Source organism: Peromyscus leucopus, chromosome 2, assembly GCF_004664715.2.
Source record: "Peromyscus leucopus breed LL Stock chromosome 2, UCI_PerLeu_2.1, whole genome shotgun sequence".
NCBI lineage: Eukaryota > Metazoa > Chordata > Mammalia > Rodentia > Cricetidae > Peromyscus > Peromyscus leucopus.
Genome location: NC_051064.1, coordinates 28,152,408 through 28,164,855, shown reverse-complemented (window position 1 = coordinate 28,164,855; position 12,448 = coordinate 28,152,408).

Sequence of the window (12,448 nt, the reverse complement as noted above, 5' to 3'; positions counted from 1 at the left end):
AGTGGAAGTGCTACGATATAAACTAACAAGAGTGGAACAGAAACGAACACTCAGATCACACGATGTCTCCGCCATGAGAACATAGAGGGCCTATATATAGTAGCATGCTGGAGGTTCCTAGGACGCCTGTGGCTTATAAAATTTGCGATTTAACTTCAATTATCGAAGAAAAAATAGACAAAAGCTGGAAGACAGAATGAAAAACAGCACATGGTTACTCATATGTGAAGCAAACGGGAGTCTTGACTGGTGCTATTCGTGTTCCCCAAAATATAGTCGTATCTACATAAATTTCTGTCTGGGTCAGAGAACAGACAGCCCACTCAGATACATAAGCTAGAAAATGGGTGCTACTCACACCCTTGTTAATCCTAGCATCCAGGAGATAGAAATCCTACTGGATAGTCTGTGAGTTGCAGGGTCAACATTGGAATAGCACAAGCATTGGTGACAACACGCGCCACATTTAATGTCCTGACACTATATGTAAAATATGGCTACAGCCATTATAAGTATCCCCAGGGACTGGGGTAGGGAGGGAAGCAAAAAGATATGTTTACTGAGGTCTGTGAGCACTATATCCATAAACTAGAGGGCATCCCATCACCTTTTGGGTATGATGTGGTATACCTCTGGTCTTGACCATATGTGCTGTGCGATTAAGACGATCACTAGGCTTTTAGAGTCAGATCACCTCAGGTCTGAGTACCCTTTTCTTATCAATTACGGAACAGTGACGTATTTTCCGAGATAGATTCATAGATCGGGGATTGTCGCTAAGCTTACAAGCGCTCACTTCAGTGCTTGAGGAGAAGGCTCGTATTGGCTGAACATTCGTATTGGCCACAAAAACCAAGCAATTAGACAGGGAGTGTACTCTTCAGTAACGTTTGGAATATGAATCTCAACGAGGTGATACATGACAGAAGTTACTATATCCCATGGCAGTCACCGTCTGCCTTTTGTCGGTTGTTTTTTTCTCTACTTTCCTAGACTATCCGGTGTATGATTGAACTAAAGGGCAAAAACGACCTCTTACACGGCAGGCAATCGGGAGGGGACACATACCCTATGGCACGAAAGCAAAATATGAATGGGATCAGGGCCTGCCAGGGGTTATGTATTGGTTGAATTAATAGAAGAACAGTTATTATCAAGGATATCTCCTCGCCCTCAAATATCTGGGGCCGCTTGCCCTGGCTAGAGATCGGAAAGAAAAATAGAAAGGTCGGCATCGTTGCTTGACGTGAACGGGTCACGCTCAAAAAATCATGAAAATGCTAAAGTTTCGCCTATGTTCGGGCTATATTGTGAGCCCAGACTCAAGGGCAACGGGGAGCAAGCGGTTACCCCTGAGAGCCATCTCTACGGAGCGCGCAGTGGTGTGGCAGTGGCACGACACGACGAAGCTGCGCAGAGTGGATGGAGGATATCTCTACATTGGAGGAAGCCAGTGCACAGAGGCAGGGAGACGGATGCTTCGCTGGAGGTTGGACGATGTCGCTTCTTTCGGAGGTCCTTGGGCAGAAGGCACATCATCTTGGGCCACCGGAAGTCGACAGTCAGTCGCCCAAGGAACATTTGGTGCAGATATGAATCCTCGGGGATGTGAAGAACAATGGGGCTGTACATTGGTTTCGTGCAGCTTCCCATAATCTGCCAGAAAATCTCTAGCTCCATAATCCGTCCTTCTCTTTATACTTCGTTGTCATCTGGACTTCGACATGCAACTTTCGAGCGAGTAAGTATTGCTAGGGCTGCACAGGACGGTGCGCGAAGCAAAACGGTGGTATCTCTCCTCACTGCAGTGCAATCTGTGAGCCTCAGTATTATTCTCTGAGTTATTTTAGTTAAGTAAAGAATTATGTCACAATGAGCAGGGAGGATCCTCGTGAGTTCAGATGGTCAAGACAGAAACGCGCATATCGATGGGGCAGAGAGTCATGTTTTGTGACAGAATGATGTTTAGTGGCAAAAGAATGTAATAGCTAATGCGTGGGTGATTGGTTGAATAAAGTAAAGGGCAACATTGAGGCCTCTATGAGAGAGGGTTCGACAGACTTAGTTATGGCTTCAAGCGTCAGTTAAATGGTAGAACAAAAGATGATATGTCCCGATGTGAGAGGAGAAAGAGAACACAGCGGCCGACTGGATTGCGGGGAGGAGACACACACAGGCACAATTTATCAAGCTCGTGATTGCTCAGATGCCTAAACCAGAAAGAGAGGAGCACAAAAAAAAAACGCAAAAATATCTGAGATGAACCTATGAAACCGACGCCCACATAGCAACTTTGAGTCTTCAAAAGGACTAATAGGTTAAAGCGTGGCCACATTAAAGAAGCATAGGTCACTTCAATTAGAAACGGGGTTAATTTACATGAAAGCGTTAGCTTAGCAACATGAATTCTTACACCTTGACGGATGATAGAGTCTTTACTGCTTTTGGACTACACAGTTAATCGTGTCAAATGATCTTAATTAAGTCACCCTGAATGGCATTATTTTATTAAATAGTTCGCCATGAGTTGGCGTAAGGCCCTTGGGGGTGGAAAAAGTGGACGGGACCCTGAAAGGAGGAGAACTACTCGCTTCTGCTGCATAACTGCAACCTATGTCTAATATTCAATCCGGACTTGAAAAACAAAGCCCTGAACGCATCTTCCTATTCTAGGATTTCTCAGCAAGCAGCCCGTCGGGTACCAAATGCAATCAACCTAGGACTCTGATGATTAACCGGCTTGGACCCCAAATTACAAGTTTCTTATATAGCACATAGGAGTCCTAGGCAGGAGATAGCTCGCTTCACAGCGTGGGCTGAGTAAGAGGGGCGGACATAAAAAGAGGAGTGAGGATATTTACGAGGAATTAATTACATCGATCTTATTCTAGAAACAACACATAAAGTTGAAATTGAAGAACTAACTAAGAGCCATACATATGTAGACATCAATGGAATCGCCCAGCATATGAAACAGGGGGAAACGAATGTGCGATCTCAAAGACAGAAAGGATCAGAAGCAGCTCATAATGGTTGATTCATTTGAAAACGTCAAAAAAAGAGAGTTAAATTAGGAGATCACGAATGAGGACAATGAGTAATAAAAGGCGTACGCATTTAATGATGAGCTCAAGTAGCTTTTCTCCTAAACAAGGAAACCTACATATGTGCTCTTTTTTAAACTCAACAAAATATAAGTAAAGGGAGAAAATAATCACAATTTGTTTAGGGTGTCTGATCGGTTTTTTACTTCCACGATGTTTTACTCGTGACCTTGCAAATTTTCTTATCAGCGAAGACACGACTCTATATATATCTATTAATGCTTGACATGTTTTTATTGATACTGGACTGCTTTCAAATGTTATATTCTACTTACATTCGGGACAAGCACATTCGTGTTATCTCCGAAATAAAAATTTATCCTTGCACGTGATAGAAGTTGTCTTATTGTTTAATTATACTTATTGGATTAGTTTTTTCTCTGCTTATTCTATTTATTAAACAATAATGTAATTTGTAGTACCATAACAGCAGAGGAAACTCGTGGAGTGTGAATTTGATGTTATCCTCGGTAATAAAACTATGAGAGCTTCTATCTGAAACTAAGAATAATCCTTGGAGTCAGAGCAAGAAGGGATCAAAGGCCACTATATACCATGGATTATCTGCGCACGATAATTGGGTCGGTCACTAGCATCACAACAGCCTCTAGATTCATAGCATTCTCCACACATAGAAAATCCGTCTGGATCTTGGAGAGTCAGATGGCCACTATTCGGAGGAAATTAGTGCCATGAGATCAAGGTCGTGACACAGGTGCTGTAATCCGAAAAGCCAGCCTTTAAAGTCCCATTGAGTGGGCTGGTGTAGAAAGGCAAAAAATATATACGGCAGTACTAAGAGACTAGAAACTAAGAGCGCATTTGGAGGTGTGTAGATAAGACGCTATTATTAGGGCACTGAGCTTAAACACCATGACTTCGTGCGTGGATAAGTAAAAGAGATCAATTCAGGCTTATTTGAGATCAGAGTAATTTTGAAGGAAAGCAAACTACTGAGAACGCAACATTCCTGGCTGAGGTAGTCAGAGGCTCCAGTCTGAGAAGAGACTAACGCACTAATCAGTGGATGACAGAATACAGGCAACGATAGGAGATAATAGTCGTGGACTTGTCTCTGTCTCTCTGATCTACCAGCATTGACCCCAATAACTCGCCTCAGGTTTGATTTTATTAATAAGAACTTTTAAGAATCCTGCTACAGGCCGGGCGGTGGTGGCGCACGCCTTTAATCCCAGCACTTGGGAGGCAGAGGCAGGCGGATCTCTGTGAGTTCGAGGCCAGCCTGGGCTACCAAGTGAGTTCCAGGAAAGGAGCAAAGCTACACAGAGAAACCCTGTCTCGAAAAACCAAAAAAAAAAAAAAAAAAAAAAAGAATCCTGCTACAGAGTTGTGCTGTAGTAGATATATTTTTAGGGACTGGACTCCACAACTCTGCATTTTGATTGATTGTGGTTTTCAGTAATGGTCTCCATTTATTATGAAGAGAAGTTTCCCTGATGATGGGTGAGGACTACAGTTACTTTGGCATTTAAGAAAAAAAATATTTAGAATGTAGCTAAGGAGTATACTTATTTAGTAAAATATTGGTTGTGGCTTCCCCCCCTCAAGGTCCATGACTGCACTAGCCCTGGGTAGTTGGTTAGATTTCCAGTACCAGGTATGATTTTCTTCTTGTTGTAGAAGGCCTTAAGTCTAATTAGAGAACTGGTGGTCACCCCCAAGGTGCACACTTAGAGTTATTGTACCATATTTATCATTGTGATTCACATGCATCATATAGCTGAGAAGGTAGTTAGTTGCTACTCTCCTTTGAAAGTTAGCATGGAACTTTTTGGTATCATGAAAACTAGTCCTCAGGAAGGGTACACCTAGGTCAGTTACACCCTAGTGGGCTCTGGGCCCTGTGTCTGAAGTACATGGTGTCTTCAGCAATAAGGACTTACCTTAATATCCCTGGGAGATGACCAAGGGCAAAAGCAATAACCTATAATGGTTTGGGATAAAAAGTGGTCTTCTCATGCCTGATGTTGTGTTTTTGTTTGATGACTCTTAGAGGGAGCATTGTCAACCCAGACGGGAAAATTTTAGTTAAAATTTGAATGTACATATTCAACATGTATTATGTACATATTCAACATGTATTATATACATATTCAACATGTATTTTTAGGTACATAGTTAACAGTGTGATTCCCTGTGACTTTTTTAGGCATCCTTCCTATTAATTTACCCTCTTTACTCCTTCTTCCATATCTTTCCTCTTTCTTATTTGAGCCCCTCACATTTTTAAAAAATTTTTCCTTCTCTGGTACCATGAAGAGGGCCAAACATGGAAAAGGGGAACCCACACAGTCTCAACCTTACATGAAGAACTACAGACAGATGAGAAGTGCTGAGAGCAGGAAAAATAGTCTTCCCTAGGAAAGAACACACCAATTGATTATCCAATGTGTTTCAAGCAAGCAGGTAGGGGCATGCAGTTGGTGTAACAAAGGTTATATTTTGCTATGCTGAGGGTCATCATATAAAGTTTACATTCCAAGTTCCTAATGGTGGTCTTACAGCTATCTCTCCAAGGCTGCTTACCTGTGTAATATATCTTAGCTGAAGGTTGTGTCCATTTTTTCACAGTAATTTCCCATTTGAGGGTCAGGATTCCCCAGGGAGACTCTCCGTTCACAGGGAAGATCAAAGTGACATCTCTCCAATGTCTCCAGAAATTCTGCAAGTGCGAAAGTGATGCATTGCTGTTTGCCTCTGCTTACATATTGTTAAGTAGGTGAGGTACAGGTCTCTGCTTATGCCATTGTGTGCCGGGATATCTTGATTAATGATGTCCGTTCGGTTCTGGTTGCCAGGGGTAGCCTTGGGTGTATTGGGACTCCTGAATAAGCTCTTTCTATCTGTCTAAATGGCATGTTTAGTATGCTCATCACAAATACCAAGTCATCAACACTGAAAAATATGAGTAACATTATACATACTGAGTAGATTATATTTATATATTTAGGAACATACACACACACACATGCATACACACACACACACACACACATACACACACCAACAATTAATGAAAAAAGATGTCAAAGATTGTAAATAGAGCAAAGAAGGTTATATGAGAAGATTTGGGGAGATAAAAGGAAAAAGAGAAATGATGTAATTATATTGTAATCTCAAAAAATAATTTAAAAATTTTGTATCTCAATCCATAGGCATCAACAAATTTGTGCTCTCTTCTCTTGAAGTTTCAATTATTTTGCAGGGAAGAGCTTTTGAGACAGGGTTTTTCTGTATAGCTTTGGAGCCTATTGTGAAATTTGCTTTGTAGACCAGGCTGCCTGCACATTCACAGAGTTCCACTTGCTTCTGCCTCCTGAGTGCTGGGATTAAAGGCATGTGCCACTACTGCTCAGTAAAGTTTCAATTTTTATAATAAAAATCTTTACATTATATTATGACTTGAAGTTTATAAAACATTATTGCCCAAGTTACACCTTTCAGGTCTCAAAATAACCTAGAAGGTAGGGAATTATAACTAACACAGGGAAACTGAGAGTAAGGAGTTATAACTCACACAAGGAAATCAAGGGTAAGGAATTACAATTCACACAAGGATACTGAGAGTAAAGAATTACAACTCACACAAGGATACTGAGTGTAAGGAATTACAACTCACACAAGGAAATCAAGGGTAACAAATTATAACTAGTACAAGGAACCATGAGTATGGAATTATAACTAATACAAGAAAACTGTTTCAGAGAGGTTAGTAACTCAGAAAAAAATCATTTGTCTATTATAGTTTGAGATGGGACCAAAATTATGGATTCTTAATCATTATCAGTTCTACTACATTGATCAGAAAACACCTCTGTCTACTCACCAAATCTCCCACTCTTACAATTAGAGTTTTCCCCTGCCAGTGGTGGTGGCACATGCCTTTAATCCCAGCACTTGGGAGGCAGAGGCAGGTGGATCTCTATGAGTTCAAGGTGAGTCTGGCCTGGTCTATAGAGTGAGTTCCAGGACAACCAATGCTATACAGAGAAACAATGTCTCAGAAAAAAAAAATTAGAGCTTTCCCAAAATATGAGGTAGTGGGCAGGACTTGTCTTCACTTCTTTCTCCCCCAGAGATTCACATAAAATAGTGGATGCAGGGTGGACTCTGCATCAGGACAACACCACACATGTAATTTTCTGGCCCTGGCTCTGCTGCTGAGAAGTATTGTGATCTTGGGCATGCATTTAACTAATTTTCTCATTTCAAAAGTTGGGGTAATAATGATTAGTGAAGGTAGATTAAATAAATTAACACTCACAGAGCACCAAGAGTTAATAGCATGCTAGTGTTCTCTACTTATTGCTAAATAAACTGATTTGTCTCATCTATATTAATTAACTCTTTTTTTTTTTTAAAGATTTATTTATTTATTATGTATACAGTGTTCTGCCTGCATGTTTTGCCTGCAGGCCAGAAGAAGGCACCAGATCTCATTACAGATGGTTGTGAGCCACCATGTGGTTGCTGGGAATTGAACTCAGGACCTTTGGAAGAACAGCCAGTGCTCTTAACCACTGAGCCATATCTCCGCCCATTAATTAACTCTTTACACAAGGAAATAGATCTGTGTAGAGAAAGGAGGAAATAGTGAAAATGCTAATGCAGGTAAATGGTGATACTGGGTCTCAAAAAGCTTTTAACAGTATGATAACAGAGTTCCAACCCTGAGGCTAGCTGCCTGCTAAGTATGTTCAATGACTTTGTCAGGTGATTACAAGTAGCAAGAAAGAAAGGGGTTTCCCTTTCTATAATGGAAAGGTTTGGACACCAAGGTAAGACTGCACAGGTATGTACTAGGCAGCTGGGGGAACTTAAGGAATTTTACTACTAATCTACACTTAGGGTCATTTGTCTTCTGGCTTCATTTCTTACATAATGTTTGTTTATTTCTTAATTCCATTGTCATGTTAAATTCTGATTTCCCTTTTGCCTTCTCCCCATCTTTTAACTTTTCCTTTCTCCCTGTTTTTATTTTAATTTCTTTTAACCAGGATTCACTAAGCTTTGTTTGATTGTATAACCCAGAAAACTTTGATTTCCTGGTAAGTTCTCATGGGATGACCTAATCATAGCAGTGGGGGAGGGGCAGAGTCTATAATACTTTTACTTTAATCTAAAAGACAGACAATGCAGGTGACAGTGTTCCTGTTTTTATAGAACTTATGTGAGACTAAGCACACACACACAAACACAAAAAAAAAAAAAAAAAAAACATGGCAATATGATCATGATAGTTTGTGTGAGGTGGGAAAGCCATTTATTTATCCAGTAGTGAGTCCTGTACATCTAACTTCCATCTGTAGCCTGGAGTCCTGGACAGACAGACAGACAGACAGACACACACACACACACACACACACACACACACACACACACACACACACACTCTACCTCAGCCCTCTATCATACCCTCTGCCCTGCCTCATGTCTGGGCCATCTCTTGTATACAGGGATTGCATTCCAATGGGACAGGGAGACCATGAAATAAATGAGAAAATAGAATTTGCTAACAATAAAGGTCCTGAGAAAAAAGCCAGGAAAAGGAGTCACAAAAGTCAGCGGCTGCACCTGGTGGTGGTACACACCTTTAATCCCAGCACTCCAGAGGCAGAGCCAGATGGATCTCTGTGAGTTTGAAGCCAGCCTGGTCTACAGAGTGATATCCAGGATAGGCACCAAAACTACACAGAGAAATACTGTGTCAAAACAACAAAAACAAAAAGCCAGTAGTTGCTTTAGAATGACTAGGATGGGCTTTCTTTTGTGTTTGTGTTTTAGAATAATGGACTAAGCAAATTTACTCTTATTTTCCCTTTGCTCACTGAATTAAGCAGGAGAGTGAACAGGTAGGCTCACTTAAGAACAATCAGCCTCCTCATGTTTTAAAAATTGAACCAATTCAGAGTCTTGGGTACTTCATTGAAAAGATTCATTGTCTTTTGAGTTTGAGTAATCCAAGCAACAGTCATTAGTTGGAGCCCAAATAGAGGATTAGTTTACACTTTGGATTGTGTTTCAGGAAAGAAGTTGTGGCAGAAGCCTGGGATGTCTCAATATCTAACACTGTGTAGAAGAAAAGGGAATTGCTTTAGAATTTCACTGCATTACATTTCCTTGGAGAATTTTTAAACACTAACCCTTAGAGCTTATTTTAGATGTCATGGGAACAAACACAGCATTATGAGCATAAATAAAATAATTTTCATAACTACAGGGAGTCCGGGTAAACTAATAGTTTCTTTTTCTTATATTGACCATTTTTAGAGAGTTGTTTCAGTTCTTCTTTTCATATGCATTTATTATGAGAAAAGTATTAAAATACTAATCCAGCCAAAATCCCAGCATTGGAAGGGGTGACACTAGCCTTTGACAGCTGCCTGGGGTTGGGGGAAGGGAAAGTTTTCTTCAGGGATGAGGTTCCTGAAAGGTTACCTATGTTTCAGTATTCAGATTCTTTTCCTTTCTCTTTCCTTCCTTCTTCCTTTCTCTCTCTCTCTCTCTCTCTCTCTCTCTCTCTCTCTCTCTCTCTTTCTTTCTTTCTTTAAAAAATGGAACATGAAGCTATAAGGGAAAAGTGGTGGAGGGGATAAGAATAAATTGGAGAAGAAAAGTGGGGAATTGACCAAAAGACATTATTGTAACACAAATATTAAAAGTTCTTATTAATTAAATTAATTAAAAGCCCAGAGCCAGATATTGGGGTAAAGGCTGAAAGATCAGAGAGACAGAGCAGCAAGTCACTAGTTCTTACGCCTATGAAATCCTCCACTGAAAGAGAGTGAGCTCCTCTCTCCACCCCACCTTATCACTTCTTCTCTCTGCCCAGGTCTATCACTTCCAGCCTAATCTATACAGACCTCCAGACCTCTATGGTTAAGTATTGGCTAACTCCATCTAATTTTCAGGCAAGCTTTATTTGTTAGAGCACAAATAAAATATCACCACATTTCCCCTTTTTTGTCTAAAATAAAATGAAATTATAACCAATATAAGAAAAACTATATGCAATAAGTACAATAAGTATATACAATATATACAGGCAATAAACACATCAAAAACTTTTAGTCCATTTCCACTTGACAAATTCAGAGAAAATATTCCAATATCCATCCTATCTTTGTGTATCCAAAGGATTGTATCTAATTCACCTATCCTAATTCACATTATCAACCCAAAACTATCTTTTGATGTCTTTCAAATTTATACACTTTACAACTCTTTAGTGAGTATCTTTTTTGAATTTGTTAACAAGGAAAACTATAACTACAATTATCTAGTCTTCAACTCCCTCAAAGATCTGAGGAGGAAATAATACTAACTGAGTAAGCAGCAAGTACAAACAAGTGACTTCCAAAAATGACAGAAACAGCTGGCTGCCTGGAGAGTCACCCAAGATTTCTCTGCAATGTTGGAGCATCCATCTTCAGCCTACAGGCCCAGCATATCTGACAGACTCATCTGTGACGCAGGATTTTATGTCTTGGAATTCTTTTCTTTTGTATCCTTCTTGTCCAATTGGGACAGCATACTGTCAGCTGTTAAGGCAAGGGCACTTTCTTGCCCAGTGCCTAACTTTTGCCACAATGAAAGTAAACTCCATATGGAGTTTCTTCAATGTCCATCATCTTCTTTGAAGTATATTGGTGCTTCCAAGAGCAGACATGTCTCATTGTCATTAAAGAAAAAAAATCTATGTTATTGAAACCATATTCTGTACATCTATGAAGTGTTTGAAGATGATCTGTATATCTAAAATATTTGACCTTGAAAACATACCTAATATGACTATGAGTTTGATTGTAATGATTATTAACTTGCATTACTTATATTCTAATTAGTTGGTAATAATAACTTTCAAGGACTAGCAATATGTATTACATTGTTAAATAAACTGTATATATACAATACCTTGAACAAGATTAGAAATATATGCACAATATTTTCTAAGAAAATCAAAGTTCAAATTTGTATCAATATACATAATTTGTATACAATATAAAAATCTAATCAAATGTAAAACATTTAAAATTAGTAGTTGCCTTTTAAAAATAGATCTAATAATTTATCATTTTATTTTATCGTAACCATATTCTCTCATTTTTCTTTTCAGAGTAGATTGAATAATCTACCCTTTATTTTATCATTTTGATTTTTTTTCAGAGTAGGTTCAATAATTTACCTCTTATTTGTATCTTCTTTTTTTCAAATTAAAAACCTCAGATCTATTTTTTTGTTTAACATTTTTCCTGTCCATTATCAATTAACAACTTGTAACAAACTAATCATCCTAAACAATGACAATTATCCATAACCCATTGAATGACCAAAAATCACCCACCCCACCTCTTGGGAATGCGAATGTCATGTTATTAAAATTACTTACTCCTGTCTGGGAGCAAAGGCATCTTTAGGGGCATCCTGAAAAAAATTGTGTTAATTGTCAAGTCCTGGGAGAGGTAGCTCTATCATTTGTTGTCTAGTCTATGCATAATGGGAAAATGCAAGGCTTGTCTCAAGTCCTTGCTCAAGTAATCTGTGAGGCTGAGTCATCTCAGCTAGCCATCTAAAATTGTCCTGAGCAGTTTATAGTCCAAACAAATCTTTGGATAGTGTTTGTCATCTTAGAGTTATTATCATCATCCTGATGGAATCATTGCTGTGGGGCCCCATCATCTTTTTAGAGACTTCAAAGGTGACTTTAGGCATCATCATGGTTCCCTGCAGAAAAAATGATAGAGACTCAAACCCAAAATCATGTATAGGAAACTAGATGAAGCCTTTTTTTGAGAATTAGTTAGTACCTTATGATAAATAATATCATAACAAAAGTTAAAATATATACATATATATTAATCTTACCAATTTTTGATATAAAATTCATATCTTAAGAAAAGTTTTAAAGAGTTAAAATAAAACCAAAGAATTATGAGATTTGTGGCTATAGAATGGTCCCTTAATTTTGGTTTCTCTTCTGTCTCATATCAGGTGTCTTTTCTGACATGATACAGAGATTTTGCATTTTCATTTAACAAGCAAGCTTGGGTTTAGAGAAGGAGAGAGCCATGCTCCAAATCCAAAGCCAGCTTTAATTTTTAATTGAACTGGGACTACGTAAAGACTATTTGCATTATGTGTCTGTAGAGAACAGCAGACATAAACCTTTAGAAAGACTTATGAAATTTTATCCTGTTAGATATATGATATACCAATAGGCCAATTTACTCTTTTTCTTGGGACATTTTTCCTGGATGATTTGTCCTTTTTCTTCAGATGTCTCATTTGTCCAGTGTTCTTCAGATTCCTTAGCCTTCATTCTC